General features: G+C 39.6%; 1 pseudogene; it reads right to left on the minus strand.

Annotated features, from left to right (window-relative positions):
• Positions 1-4544: 4544 nt before the first annotated feature.
• On the minus strand, positions 4545-6602 carry LOC100019844 (protein kinase C zeta type-like; annotated as a pseudogene).
• Positions 6603-13321: the final 6719 nt, after the last annotated feature.

Below are 13321 nucleotides of genomic sequence, written 5' to 3' on the forward strand. Positions count from 1 at the left end.
GCTCTGGTCTGAGCCAGGCAGGAGTTCAGAGGCCTAAGCCAAGGGGTTTCTCCAGAAAAGCCAAGGAAAAGGGAGTCAGCATTATCACTCACCACATAATTGTATAAAGGAAACAGTCTGAGTTCTATCACTGGAGCTACTTCAGGGTTGAGTTCCATGGCCAATTCCCTCTCACAGGAAGTGAAACAAAATATAAAGACAGTTCTTTATGTCACTTCCTATGTCTTACATGTACCAATGGTGGCTTACACTTGGCTTTAGATGGCCCAAGAGTCAGTGAGTTGTTTCTGATTTGTCACTTGCTCACACACGTAGGTCATGGACCTTCCTCCCTCACACTTAATCCTTAAGTGTGGGTGTATACATTCTTGGTTGCTAGAATTCTAAAGATTAAGCAGGGTGGAGTAACTAAACTAAAACACACAGGGGAGGGAGAAAGCACTTCCATTGGGCTACTGGCCAGAGGGGCAGATGAAGTGAGGAATGTCTTTAGGTGAGAAGGAAGGGGGAAAGGAGCATCTTGACCCAAGTCCATCTGAATTTCTAGTAACAAACCTTGGAGAGTGAAGGCACATGTGCCCACAGGGAGGGCTCTGTGTAACTTCCCTGGCTTACATATCATAGTTTTACCACCATGGCACTATCACTTATCTAATCTCAAAGATTCATACCCTTCAGTTTCATACTCTTTCTACCTACACATATCTACTCAGCTAAATCATGTTTTTTAGAAATTTTTATTTAGTCAATTTAGAACATTATTTCTTGGTTACAAGAATCATATTCTTTCCCTCCCTCCCCTCCCCCTCTCCCTCCCATTTCCTGTAGCTGATGCTCAATTCCACTGGGTTTTACATGTGTCCTTGATCAGAACCTATTTCCATGTTAGTGATGTTTCCATTAGGATGATAATTTAGAGTCTAAATTCCCCTCAACCAATGTAATCAAGCAGTTGTTTTTCTTAGGTGTTTCTAATCCCACACATTTTCCTCCTAATGTGGATAGTGTTCTTTCTTATAGATCCCTCCAAGTTGATCAGGAACACTGCATTCTCACTAAGAGAGAAGTCTATTACATCTCTGTGTACGATGTTCTCCTGGTTCTGCTCCTTTCACTCTGCATCACTTCCTGTAGGTTGTTCCAGTTCCCATGGAATTCCTCCACTTCATTATTCCTTTGAGCACAATAGTATTCCATCACCAATATATACCACAATTTGTTCAGCCATTCCCCAATTGAAGAGCATCCCCTCATTTTCCAATTTTTGGCCACCACAAACAGCGCAGCTATGAATATTCTTGTACAAGTCTTTTTCCTTATTATCTCCTTGGGATATAAACCCCTCAGTACTATGACTGGATAAAAGGGCAGAAAGTCTTTTAGTGCCCTTTTGGCATAGTTCCAAATTGCCCTCCACAATGGTTGGATCAATTCACAACTCTATCAGCAATGAATTAATGTCCTGACTTTTCAATTCAATTCAATTCCAATACACGTAAGAGTTGAGTATTTTCTATCTCCAACCTCTTTACCCTTCCAATGTATTGATTTTCTCCACCCTCCCACCATCAACTTAATTGTGACATATAAATGTAACCCCTTTTGTTTCTTTTCCCATTTCTTTTAATATCACCCTCCTTTTTAGCTCTAGTTGTATATATACATATATATGTATTTATGCATACATTTATCTGTGTATGTATTTATGCCTTGGCATTTCATTATATTCAGTTTGTCAGTGTTCCCTCAAAGTATAATTTTTCTAGCTGCCCAGGTGATAATAAAAAATTTTAAGAGTTACCTCTTTTCTTATAGGGATACATATCATTTTAACTTTTTGGGTCCCTTAAAAATGTGGGGGTTTTTTGGTGTTGTTTTTCTTTTTTCCCTCTTTCTTAATTACCTTTTGATGATTCTTTTGAATTCTGTGCTTGGACATCAAATTTTCTGTTCAGGTCTGGTCTTTTCTTTACAAATGCTTGGAATTCCTCTATTTTGTTGAGAGATCATACCTCCCCCTGTAAAAATATACTCAATTTTTCTGGGTAATTGATTCTTGGTTCTGGACCTAGTTCCCTTGCTTTCTGGAATATCACATTCCATACCTTTAGGTCCTTCAGTGTACATGCAGCCAGATCCTGTGTTATCCTCACTGTGATTCCATGGTATCTGAATGGCTTCTTCTCAGCAGCTTGTAATATTTTTTCCTTGGTCTGATAGTTCTTGAATTTGGCTATAACATTCCTGGGTGTTGTCAGTTAGGGATTAAGTACAGGATGTGATCCGTGTATTCTTCAATCTCCATTTTTCCCTCTTGTTCTAGAATATTGGGGCAGTTTTCTTCTATAATTTCCTGTAGTATGGTATTGTAAACCTTAAAATTTCGTAGACTTATAAATGTTGGAAATTTCACCATTGGGAAATTTCATACTCAGAAAATTGCCTATTGAGAGTGGGAACTCTATTGGAATGTGAACCCCATTGGCATGGGAGGTTCCTCCTCCTCCCTTCTTAAGATTACTTTAGGACAGAAACCTTTTGCTGAACAATGGAAAGGGCTTTGACCTATGCTTAAGCATAGAACAGGAATTTCTTTGAGTCATGATTGATTTTAGAATTGATACAATGGAGATACTTGGAATGACAGAACCAGGTCTTGGAAATTGCAATCTCCACCCTACTCAGTCCTAACAAGGTTTAGGAAGGGCTACAGCATAGATCAAAATTTAATTATTCCAATCTCTACCCTACTCAGGGTAACAGGATTTAGGAAGGGCTGTAGCAAAAGATCAAGATTTAATTATTTGAGAATATGACCTTCAACAGACATGTGCAAAGCCACAGACCTCTGGGTGGTCCTGGGTTAAGCTAGAGCCACCATTGGCACAGGGAAAATGATGGACAGTGATTGGTAAATGTGAGAACTGAGGGGAGGGAACTTGGATGGTTTCCTTAAAGATAGAGGGGTCTGAGAACTGAGAGGGTTGGTTGGAGAGTTTTGGCTCTGAGTGGTTGGAGAGGTGCTCTGAAAAGCTTGCTCTGAAGGAAGCTGGAGGTGGAGGCCCTTGAGACTGTTTCTCCATTTTGGTCACGTGAGTAATAGGGACTGATCTCCTTTCTTTGCCCCAGCTATCTAAGGGCTTGGGCCTTTTGGCCCAGCCTAAACAGAAGGGGTATTTAAGCCCTATTCTCTTCTCTCCCCTTTCTCTCTCTCTCTCTCTCTCTCTCTCTCTCTCTCTCTCTCTCTCTCTCTCTCTCTCTCTCTCTATCTCTAATTCCTTTCTTCCTCCTGTTTGTAATTAAACTCTATAAAAGATTGACGGCTGATTTGAGTTTTCATTTAGCAATTACATAGCTGAATTCCTTGGCGACCTTAAATTAATATATATCAGTCTTTTAAAGTGATTTCCTTGTCACAGTATCCAGGATTTTTCTTTTATCATGGTCTTCTGGTAGACTAATGATTCTTAAGTTGTCTCTCCTGGAACTATTTTCTAAATCTTCTGTTTCGTGAATGAGGTGTTTCATAATTTCCTCAATTTTTTCATTCTTTTGATTTTGTTTTATAATGTCCTGCTGCCTTGTGAAGCATCTTGCTTCCAGTTGTTGTATTCTGAATTTAAAGACTGGATTTCTTCCCTGGATCTTTGGTCATCCTTCTTCTGTTCTTATTTTCTTTGAAGGTCATCTTTCATCTTTTTTGCCTCATCTTTCATCTCCTTTGCCTCATTTTCAAACTGATCAATTTTTGCTTTCAAGACACTTTTTTCTGTTTCCAGATGACTTATCTTGCCTTTTAATTTCTTTTCCCAGTTGTCTTCAGCCTCTCTTAATTGTGTTTTCAATTATATTTTGAGTTCTTCCAGAAGCTGTATTCAATTTGCTGGGGTTTCTGTTTTTTGTTGTTTTTTGTTTTTTTGTTTGTTTGTTTTTCTTGGAGTTCCCTCATCCTTCTCTGTTCTATTGAATCTTTGTTCATTGCCTTTATAGAAGTTGGCAATTGTAATTTCTTTTTTCTTTTTATGTTTTTTGCTTATATTTATCCCCTTTTTACTCCTTGCTGTTGCCTTATTTCTTGATCCTCTCACTTTTTTGTGGTTTGGGGCTATTCTTTCCACCTTCACAGTTCGTGTTTGTCAGTAAATCTCTCAGTGCAGTCTATGGGGGAGGGGTGTTGGAGATTGAGATTCCCTGCCCTCTGGAGGATTTGATAGGATTATGACCAACTGGGTTGCTGAATATGCCCTGAGTCCAAAACCCTCTGGAAGGTGAGGAGGGGTGCAATATGGAGTGTCTCTGCTGCTGCAACTATGCCTCCCACTCTGTGCTCTGTGTTTCTTCTCTGATTCCTACTGCCTGTGTTGGACACTCTGAGCCTGGCACAGCTTTGCCAGCAAGATACTCTCTCCAGACCAGCACCTTTGCCCGCCCAGAGGTTCCAGCTGATGCTAGAGGCTTAGTACTCTAGGTGGGGGAGGGGTGAAGTTACCTTCCTTCTTCCTTCCCCTTAAACCAGAGTGTTCTCAAATTCCAGGTTTTGGGGGCCTAGCTTTTAAGTTGAGTCTAGCAGGAGGGTTCCTTGCCTCTGTCTTGTTGTTAGGTTTGATTTTCAGTCCCCTAGGAGCATTTATTTTATAATCAGTAAGGAAGAGTTTTTAGAGGTCTGAACTTTTGCTGCCTTTATGCCGCCATCTTTCTCAGCAGCAATTAAAAAAAAATACCATTGTTCTCCACTCAAAACCTTACAGTTCCCCAGCTTTGCATGCATATACTATAGCTAGGGATAAATTTAAATATTCATTCACATTATTTGTCCACAATGGAGATGTCATTTCTTCATACTGACTCTTCTGTAGAAAGCAACAAGGGATTGATGTATTCAAATCCTTCAAATTCAAACTGGTCTATTCTTTTTATTACATCCTTATCATCTGGGGTTAGCTGCACAGGTTCACTGGTGAACTGTGTATCAAAGTTATCCAGACCATAATCATCAGTTATCTGAGATTGAAATGGAGGGAGGGCTTGCTTATTCCCCAGCAGATCCCAGTCTATGCTGCGGAAGAACATGTGAGACTTGATATCTGAAAATCCCATGTGTGGTTGGCAACCAAGCCTCTCTTTTAGATGCTTATTTAAAAATTCCTTTAAGACATGGGAACCTTTGACAGAGAGAAATTTGGGGATTAGAATAGACTTTTCAAGGATAACTTGGAAGAGGTAATCTTCAATGTTCATATCCGGGTTGTCTGTGATTATATCAAATGGTGTTCTTCCTGCCATCATCTCAAACATCAGGATGCAAAGAGCCGACAAGTCCACACTGAACCTGTATTCTTCTCCTCTTAGGATTTTGGGTGCAATATAATTTGTTGTCCCACAAATGTGCTTGTTCTGTCACCTGGCCCCAAACCTTCCTTGCACATGGCATAATCTGTTAATTTGATGTGACCTTTGGCATCAAAGAGGACATTATATAGTTTTAAGTCCCTGCAAATAATTCCTCATTTGTGGAGAAGTTTAGAGGAATATATATTTCATCAGTATAAAGCCTGGCATGCATTTCTTTGCATTTGCATATGAAACATGAAATCTCCTCCATTCACATACTCCATGACAAGCAATAACTGACTTGTTGTTTGGAAGCAGGAGTGTAGGCCAACAAGGAAGGTTACTGGAGGCCTGTTCAAAAACATGCTTATCTATCTGCAGCCAGTCAATATTTTCATCATCATGGACCAACTCCTTTTTTACTACCTTCACAGCTTAAATCTGGTCATTCTTTTTCAATCGCACTAAGAGAGCTTTGGCATAATGCCCCATCCAATATCTCTGATTAAATTGAAGTCCTGCAGCCCGAGCCCCTGGTATATTTTTATTCCATCCATTCCATCGATAACTAGCTTAATGTCCTCAGAATCGTCTTTAAAACTGTCATGTTTCAGGGTTGAGGGAATATAAACAAGCCCATCATTTTTTTTGGAGGGAAGGTCAGCTTCATTGTTTATATCATCTATTTGAGGTTCTTAGGAAGGCATCACCAAATCCATATTCCTTTTGCAGGTCAGTGGTACAAGTATATGACAAGATTTATAGACCAGTAATTTGAAGCTGATATACTTTTAGCCTTGCCTTCCGAGACCCCATATCCTTTCATTGCACTGGCCACAGTATGCTCTTCTGTTGAAATATTTGGCTTGAAACAGATGCCCATTCACTTGGTAGGGTTTCCTCCATCTTCTGGCACCACAGCAGTCAATTGATTTGTCTTCTCCTGGATAGGGCATTCATGGCTTCGCTGGGATGCTTGGAAAAACATGAATGATGAGTCTTTCATATCTGTGTTGACACTACAGATGAAATGCTTCTTCCAGTTCCATCTGAGACAATATGTTGTATGGGTCACCTTCATCATCAATACATTTGAGGGTGATTGGCTGCTACTGCTGTAAACTACACATTTCTCTCACTTTGTCAAAAAGGTTGTCATGTCATAGGTGGTCAACGCATCCATGTTGGTTATTAACATGGACCCATTATAGTGTGCCTTGATGCAGATGCTCTTGGCCCACATTCCTCTTGGACCCCATCCTGTTCTGCATGACATTAATCCCAAGCAGAGGAGTCTGAGTCCTGAACACATACAGAGCTGTGGATCTGGCTCCCAAGAGGTCCCTGGAAGAGGCTCCTGGGCTCAGGACTTGGGAATGGGGCTCACAGGCCAACTCAGGGTTCTCCGGGCTCTTCCCATTTCAGCACTGGGCCCACTGGTGGAAGCTGAAACACTAGGATGGGCACACTGGCCCAAGAGGATAACCCTTGGTAATGGATTCTGGCTGTGCTAGGACTCCAGGTGCTGGGAGATACCTGGTAATAAGGGTCTGGGATTTAAAATTAGAAAGGCCCTCAAAGGTCATCTAGTTCTATCCTCTCATTTTACAGATGAGGAAACTGAGATCTGGGGCTGGGACTTGTATTTATTTAGAATCTTGAACCCTAGAGACTACATTTCCCACAATCCCTTTTTCCTTTTCCTTTTTGTGCATCTGCTTACATGGGTTAATTTTGAGTTTCTGTTTTCTGCCTATGTGGTCTCTGGGTCAATGGTGGAAGAAGGAAGAGTGGCTCTTGGTTTTTGCTAGCCTTACTTCCTTATACTTCAAGATAAATATTTAATAAATATTATTAAACATAATACTTAAATTACTAGATATTAATTTTAATCTTTACATTTTGGCAACCATGAAGGGATTCTAGAACTTGGCTTTTCTTTTTCCTTTTCTTTAAAGCAAGCAGCCTGGTTACAGTTGAGCAACTCATCAGTTTAAAACTGTTCCTGGTTTGCAACCAAAGATACTTTTCTACCAGTAGTTTTCAAACCCCCTCTCCAGCCACCCAGCTGTGGCCCATTCTTCTAACTCTCCTTCCACCTTCCAAGCTTCTGGCAACTGCAAGTATTTAAGTATGTTTACACCCCTGGCCTCCATGCCACACCCAGCTGTCTTAATTTAGGGGACTTGGTGGAGAAGCCACTCCCCACCCATGGCCTGGAGAGCAGTCCAATCAGCCTGTTTGACCATTCCTGCCCACAGCTTTGCCAAACCCTGGCTACCGCTGCTTCAAACTTCTACCTCAGTCATGGAATCTGTGAGCCCAATCTTTATAGACCCTTGTAGGCAAGGGTTTAGGGAAGCCAGGGAAAGGTACTGACTTGTAGGGAAGAACAAATCTGGGAAGTTGACTGGAATTCATTAGCTCCCCTTGGGCAAGGAGGTTTCCTGGGGAAGTACAAGTGTGGAAAGGTGGGATTTGTAACCTTAAGTAAACAGTAGACCTTCAGGGAGGATGAAGCTAGGGGAGGGTATGGGGGCTTGGAGAAGCATCCTGAGTGTTTACTGGATTGGGGTGGGGAGGAAGCCACTAGGTGAGAGGCAATCTGGAGAGACCTTGGGGGGTTCTGGAGGGAGTGGAGGACCCAAATTTACTCAGGATGCAGGCCCCTTTCCCTGACCCCTTCATCTCCTGTGGCTGCCATAGAAGGGAAAGCCCAGGCATTACCCCTGATCCTACCTGGGAATTCTGCAACCCCTGCCCCACTTTGCTCCACCAAAGATATTAGAGCAGGGTAATTGGCATGGGGCTGGCCTGCGCACATGAGTGCCACCCATGGGAGATCAGGAGGCATGTGATAAGCCCTCAGAGGTCCCTGGAATAGCCTTCTTGCAGGCTGTACCTTCCTTTCTTCCTAGTGACTTTCTCTCCCTACTTTCCAAGTTGTCTTCTGCAAGAATATTACATCAATCTATCACTTTGTTGGGTCATTCATAAATTTATTTTGAAGCCTTATTTTAAAGTTGGTTTGAGTGAATTGTCAGAGAGACTAGGACTTTCAGTTCCTCTACTTTGCCATTATGGCTCCACCAATTTTGTTTGTCTTTTAAAAGCATTTACATCCTGACTTCAATGTGTCTTTTCAGTCTTGCTAAATCCACCATTTCTTATTCAAACAAAGAAAACAAGAAAAAAGAAAGAAAAGAGGAAGAAAAGAAGAAATAAAAGGGAAAGGAAGAAAATCTAAGAAGAAATGAAGGAATGTATGATAGCATTTATTATAGAAAAAGTTTTATGGTGTGGACTGAGGTAAAAATAAAAGAGTAAGCCTCTACTGTCAAGGACCTCATAATGGGGGGGTTAAGAAATAAGAAAGATCTTAAAAGCAAGTCCAATGGAAAGATCTTTTGATCCTTAGTGGCAAAGTAGAGAGTAGTGTCTCTTTTAATGTAATTTTTACAGATAAAAGCTTATTGGTTTCTGATTTGGAACCATTTTATAATGCCAAGGAATTTGTAAAAATGATTTTTAAAAAATTAAAAAAAAATTTTAATTATAAAAAAATTTTAAAAAATTAAAAAAAATTTTTCTTTTTTTGAATCTTCATGAATGTTTATGCAGTACCTGAAGGCACAGTTGCCTAGCTACATTTCCACAGGAGATGCTTTCCGGGATATCTTTGGAAATTATCCTAGAAGCTTTGCTATTCTCAAGACTCAGGTTCCAGGTCCTAGATTATCTCCCTTGGAGTTTCTAGGTGAAATAAAAGCAGTGGTGGTCTGACTTGTCTGACCCATGCTGCCTCCTTTTCCTCCCTCAATATGTTTGCTGTTTCAGTTGGGCTTGTCTGCCTTGTGGGGTGCAGTTTATTGAAATTTGGTAGGTGGGTTGGCACCCTGTTCACAGAAGTTGCTTCCCTGGATAATGTGGCTATGAAGACTAACCTGGGAACAGGTGCTATCATCTGGTAGTGCAGGATTTTTTCACACTTGTGGTTCATGGGCTTATCTTCCAGTTGGTCAACAGTTATTTATTTATAAGCATTAGGACAGAAAGTTTGTCCTCCATGATGATTTCTCTGTATTCTTTATACTGCTTGCTTTATCTCCTATCTCCATGTCTTAGCATTGACTTTCCCTCATGCTTTACATAATTTTGTTATATGAAGATTAGATTTGGCTTTCTTCTGATTGTAACAATGAAGGTACTTAGCTCTTCCTTAATTGTGAAGATTAAATTGTAATCCCCTGCCTATTTTTAGATTTAAATCCCCCAAAGTGTAAACCCAGTATTTAAAGTAGATCTACCCATTTTAACCACAAAAAAAGGTATGAACTAAGTACAAAAAGGTATGAACTAACCACAAAAAGGTATGAACAGCCATTTCATACATTGACAGGGAGGTCTGTGACCCATGTGTGAAAGAGTGGGAAATCCTGGAGAAGAGTGTCTGCTGTGATTGGTAGACATAAAATTTAGGGGAGTTGACACAAAAGAAAATGGTTTTTAAATAGTGGAAAACAGAGACAGAATCATGTAGTCACTCAGAGTTGGACTAGAAGACAGACTCTCCGATGGAGTAAAGAGAGACTCTCAAACTTGGAGTGAGAGAGAGAGAGTCACTCAGGCTAGGAGTGAAGAGTCACTTGGAGTTGGAGTGAAGAGAGACACTTGAGAGACTGGAAGACAGACACTCAGACTTAGAGTTAAGACACTTGGTGCTGGAAATGGACCCCTGGAGAAGCTTGTGCAGGAGACCTCAGACTGTTTTACTTTTAGATGGTCACCATGGTGAGTGTAAAGGCTGACTTCCTTCCTTGCCCTTTCTGGAGGTGTGAACCTCCAAGAAAGGCCCATTGTCTTGAGACTCCTTTCCCTTGACTGGTGCTTTAAAAATTCTAACTGCTTCAGAGGAAGCTGGAGCTTTCTCTCTCCCCTTTTCTCTTTTCCTTAATATCTTCCCTCTATTGTAAAAATAAACTATCATAATTCCATTTACTTGAGTAATTCATTTTTAGGATTTAGAAATTAAATCCCTGGCAAACACCAATTAAATATATTCAGTCAAACCATAAATCTAACAGTTTCTAACATTTTCCTGAAAGCACCAAACTCTTCTTTTAAGATGTAGTTCAAGCAACATTTTCTACATGGAGCCTTTTGTGATCCCCCAAGTCTTATCATCTCCTTTCCTGCCAGAGGCCATCATACCCCAGCCGGTTGACAAGGTCACAGTCTGAAGAAGGAAGGTCAGCAAAGCAGACCCCAGAATGAGGGCCCCCCCACTTATCCCCCTCTGTGACTTCAATCCCCAAATTTTCCCCACTAATGGACTTATTATGATTATAATTCTCTCCCCAATACAGGAGAAATAATATGAAAGCAAATACTTATAGGAGCAATAACTATATACTCTACTTTAAGCCCCCTAGGTTATTACCCTGAAAAGATTATAGTTACAGAATTAAAGGCCAAAGATTACTGCTCATGACCTTTCCTTTCTCAAGCACAAGACATGCTCCAAGGCCCTACAATAAACACCGGCCAAAAGCTTGAGTACTATAATGAATCTTTTCCTACAGTTACCACACTCCAAAGAATTTTTGGAACAGAAGTAAAGCAGCATTGCTAGGCACTTCAAAGTAACAGAAGAAAAACAGAACTTGTAAATTGAGGAAAATCCCAAAACTGGTCTGCTTTAAGTCCTCACACCTAGATATGAATACATTTTGTTGTTTGTCTCCCAAGCGATTATGATGGATAGTGAAAGCTGACCAAAAGCACAATGAACCTCGCAGCAGGTAAAGGGGTACTAACCTACAAATGGCTTTATTCACATTAATCATATCAATCACAGAGTCTTGTAGAAACCTAGTAAATTATCACAGAATTCTTTGCTGTAGTAGCATCATAAGAGTTTTGTTTAGGTGATTTGATAATATCCAATCAAATTGTAGAATGTCACATACATAGAGAATTGATTGTGTGTGTGTATCTGAAAACCTATATAATAAATGAACCATGATACTATGGCAGAGCACTGTGTGATTCCTGCACACGTGGGTTGAACCCATATCTCATTTCCTTATTCCAACCATAAAGTCACATCTAGGCAGAGCGACCTAGAATCCTCAGAGGGGCCACTGGATGGACCCCTATCTTTTCCTAATTAAAATGTTTTAACTGCTTTTTATTTATTTATTTCTATGAATTCTGTATGTATACACACAAAAAATATAGAAGCATTTATTGTGTCCCCCCTTTTTTTTACAAAATGATTGATACACAAAATACTAGAGACATAGTTTATAAAATACCTTCCTTACAAGAAAGTAAAAGGCTTTACTTCCTACTCTGAAGAGATTTTTAGGGTTTAGAACAGTAAAACACAAAACAAATCCCCCAAACATGAAAGAAATCCTTTTGTTTTGAAATTTCTTAAACCTGGGGACAGTCAATTTGGATGTGATTTGTGATTTGGTAATGAAAATTGCACAATATACTAGCATGTCCTCTCCTCTAGAAATCTGTTCCAATAAACCCTTCTGAGGTGATTCTCGCAGAAATTTCACCTCATTAGATTCCCTTTCTCTTTATTTGGTTATAACTGATATTTCAAATTCATATAACTCAGACCCTCATCTAACTCTAATATAGTGGGTTAAAATTATTTAAGATAACCATTTAACTTTTATAAATTCTTCCATAAGACAGTGTTATGTAAATGATGTAAGATGGGGGTCATGGTATTCTGACTACAAAGGTTTGTGGGTCACTGATAGACAATCAAAATGAAGTAGAATGATTCAGAATATTGCTGTTAAGGAAATATATTTCATGATTTTACAATTCATATTTTATCTTGGGAAAATCCATTTGTTGTTTTTTTATGGTCAAGAATTTGGGTGACTAAACACCATAGCCAATTGCATAGTATATTGCCATTCTCACCTTCCCCACCCTAAACTAAATACCCAAAGAATAGGGGAAACAGTCACAAAGACAAAAGGAAAGACATAAAGTGGCATTAAAATCCCAATCATACTGTTTCTGGAATGAGGTCTTCTGTAATTTTTGTCTTTCTCAATACTACCTCCTATCTTGAATTTCACTTCTTTTTTAAAATTTTTATTTTTAAATATGTTTCCATGATTCATTTTCTTTCCCTTTCTTCTTACTTTCCCCCTCCCAGAGCCAACAAGCAATTCCACTGGATTGTACAAATGTTATCACTTGATCCCTATTTCCATATTATTCATTTTCTTCTATAGAGTGATCTTTTAAATCCTAAACCCCAAATCACATAGCGATATATACTTGTGATAAGGGATGTCATATGATTTTCTTTTGCATTTCTACTCCCATAGTTCTTTCTCTCAATGTGGTTAGCATTCTTTCCCATAAGTCCTTCAGGAGTGTCCTGGCTTGTTGCATTGCTACTAGTAGCAAAGTCCTATAGCCCCCAGGAGTGATAATGCACATCAGGATGTAAAACTTCTGGGTGGATAGAAAATCAGGGGCTTTCCATTCAGCAAGACTGTGGAAATAAACCTAGAACATCCCAGAATGCAAGGTATCTGGGGAAGCCATTCACTTAAAAGCATTAAGACACCTAGCATTTCCCCTTAGCCTGAACCCAACCTATTCTTCTCTCTGAGTTAACAGATGTTATGCCAAAAAAAAAAAAACACTAGAGAAGAAACTCATCAGGAACCTTGCTAGGGAGTCATCCACTGAACTACCAAATCCAGCTGAGCAATCATACATTCTCATATTGATCATTCATATATAGAAAACTTTTGTTTTTAATCACTGAACTAACCTATGTTCATTGTCCTTTACCCTGTGAATCTTTACCTATCATTTTTTTTTCTGTATGAAGATTACCTAATTCTTTTACCTACATCATTTACCCTATAAATTGTAGACCCCAACTCAATAAAATTTACCTCCACTCTAAGAGACTGTCTGCATAATTCTTAGATGAGGC

Source organism: Monodelphis domestica, chromosome 6 (assembly GCF_027887165.1).
Source record: "Monodelphis domestica isolate mMonDom1 chromosome 6, mMonDom1.pri, whole genome shotgun sequence".
In the NCBI taxonomy this organism is placed as follows: Eukaryota; Metazoa; Chordata; class Mammalia; order Didelphimorphia; family Didelphidae; genus Monodelphis; species Monodelphis domestica.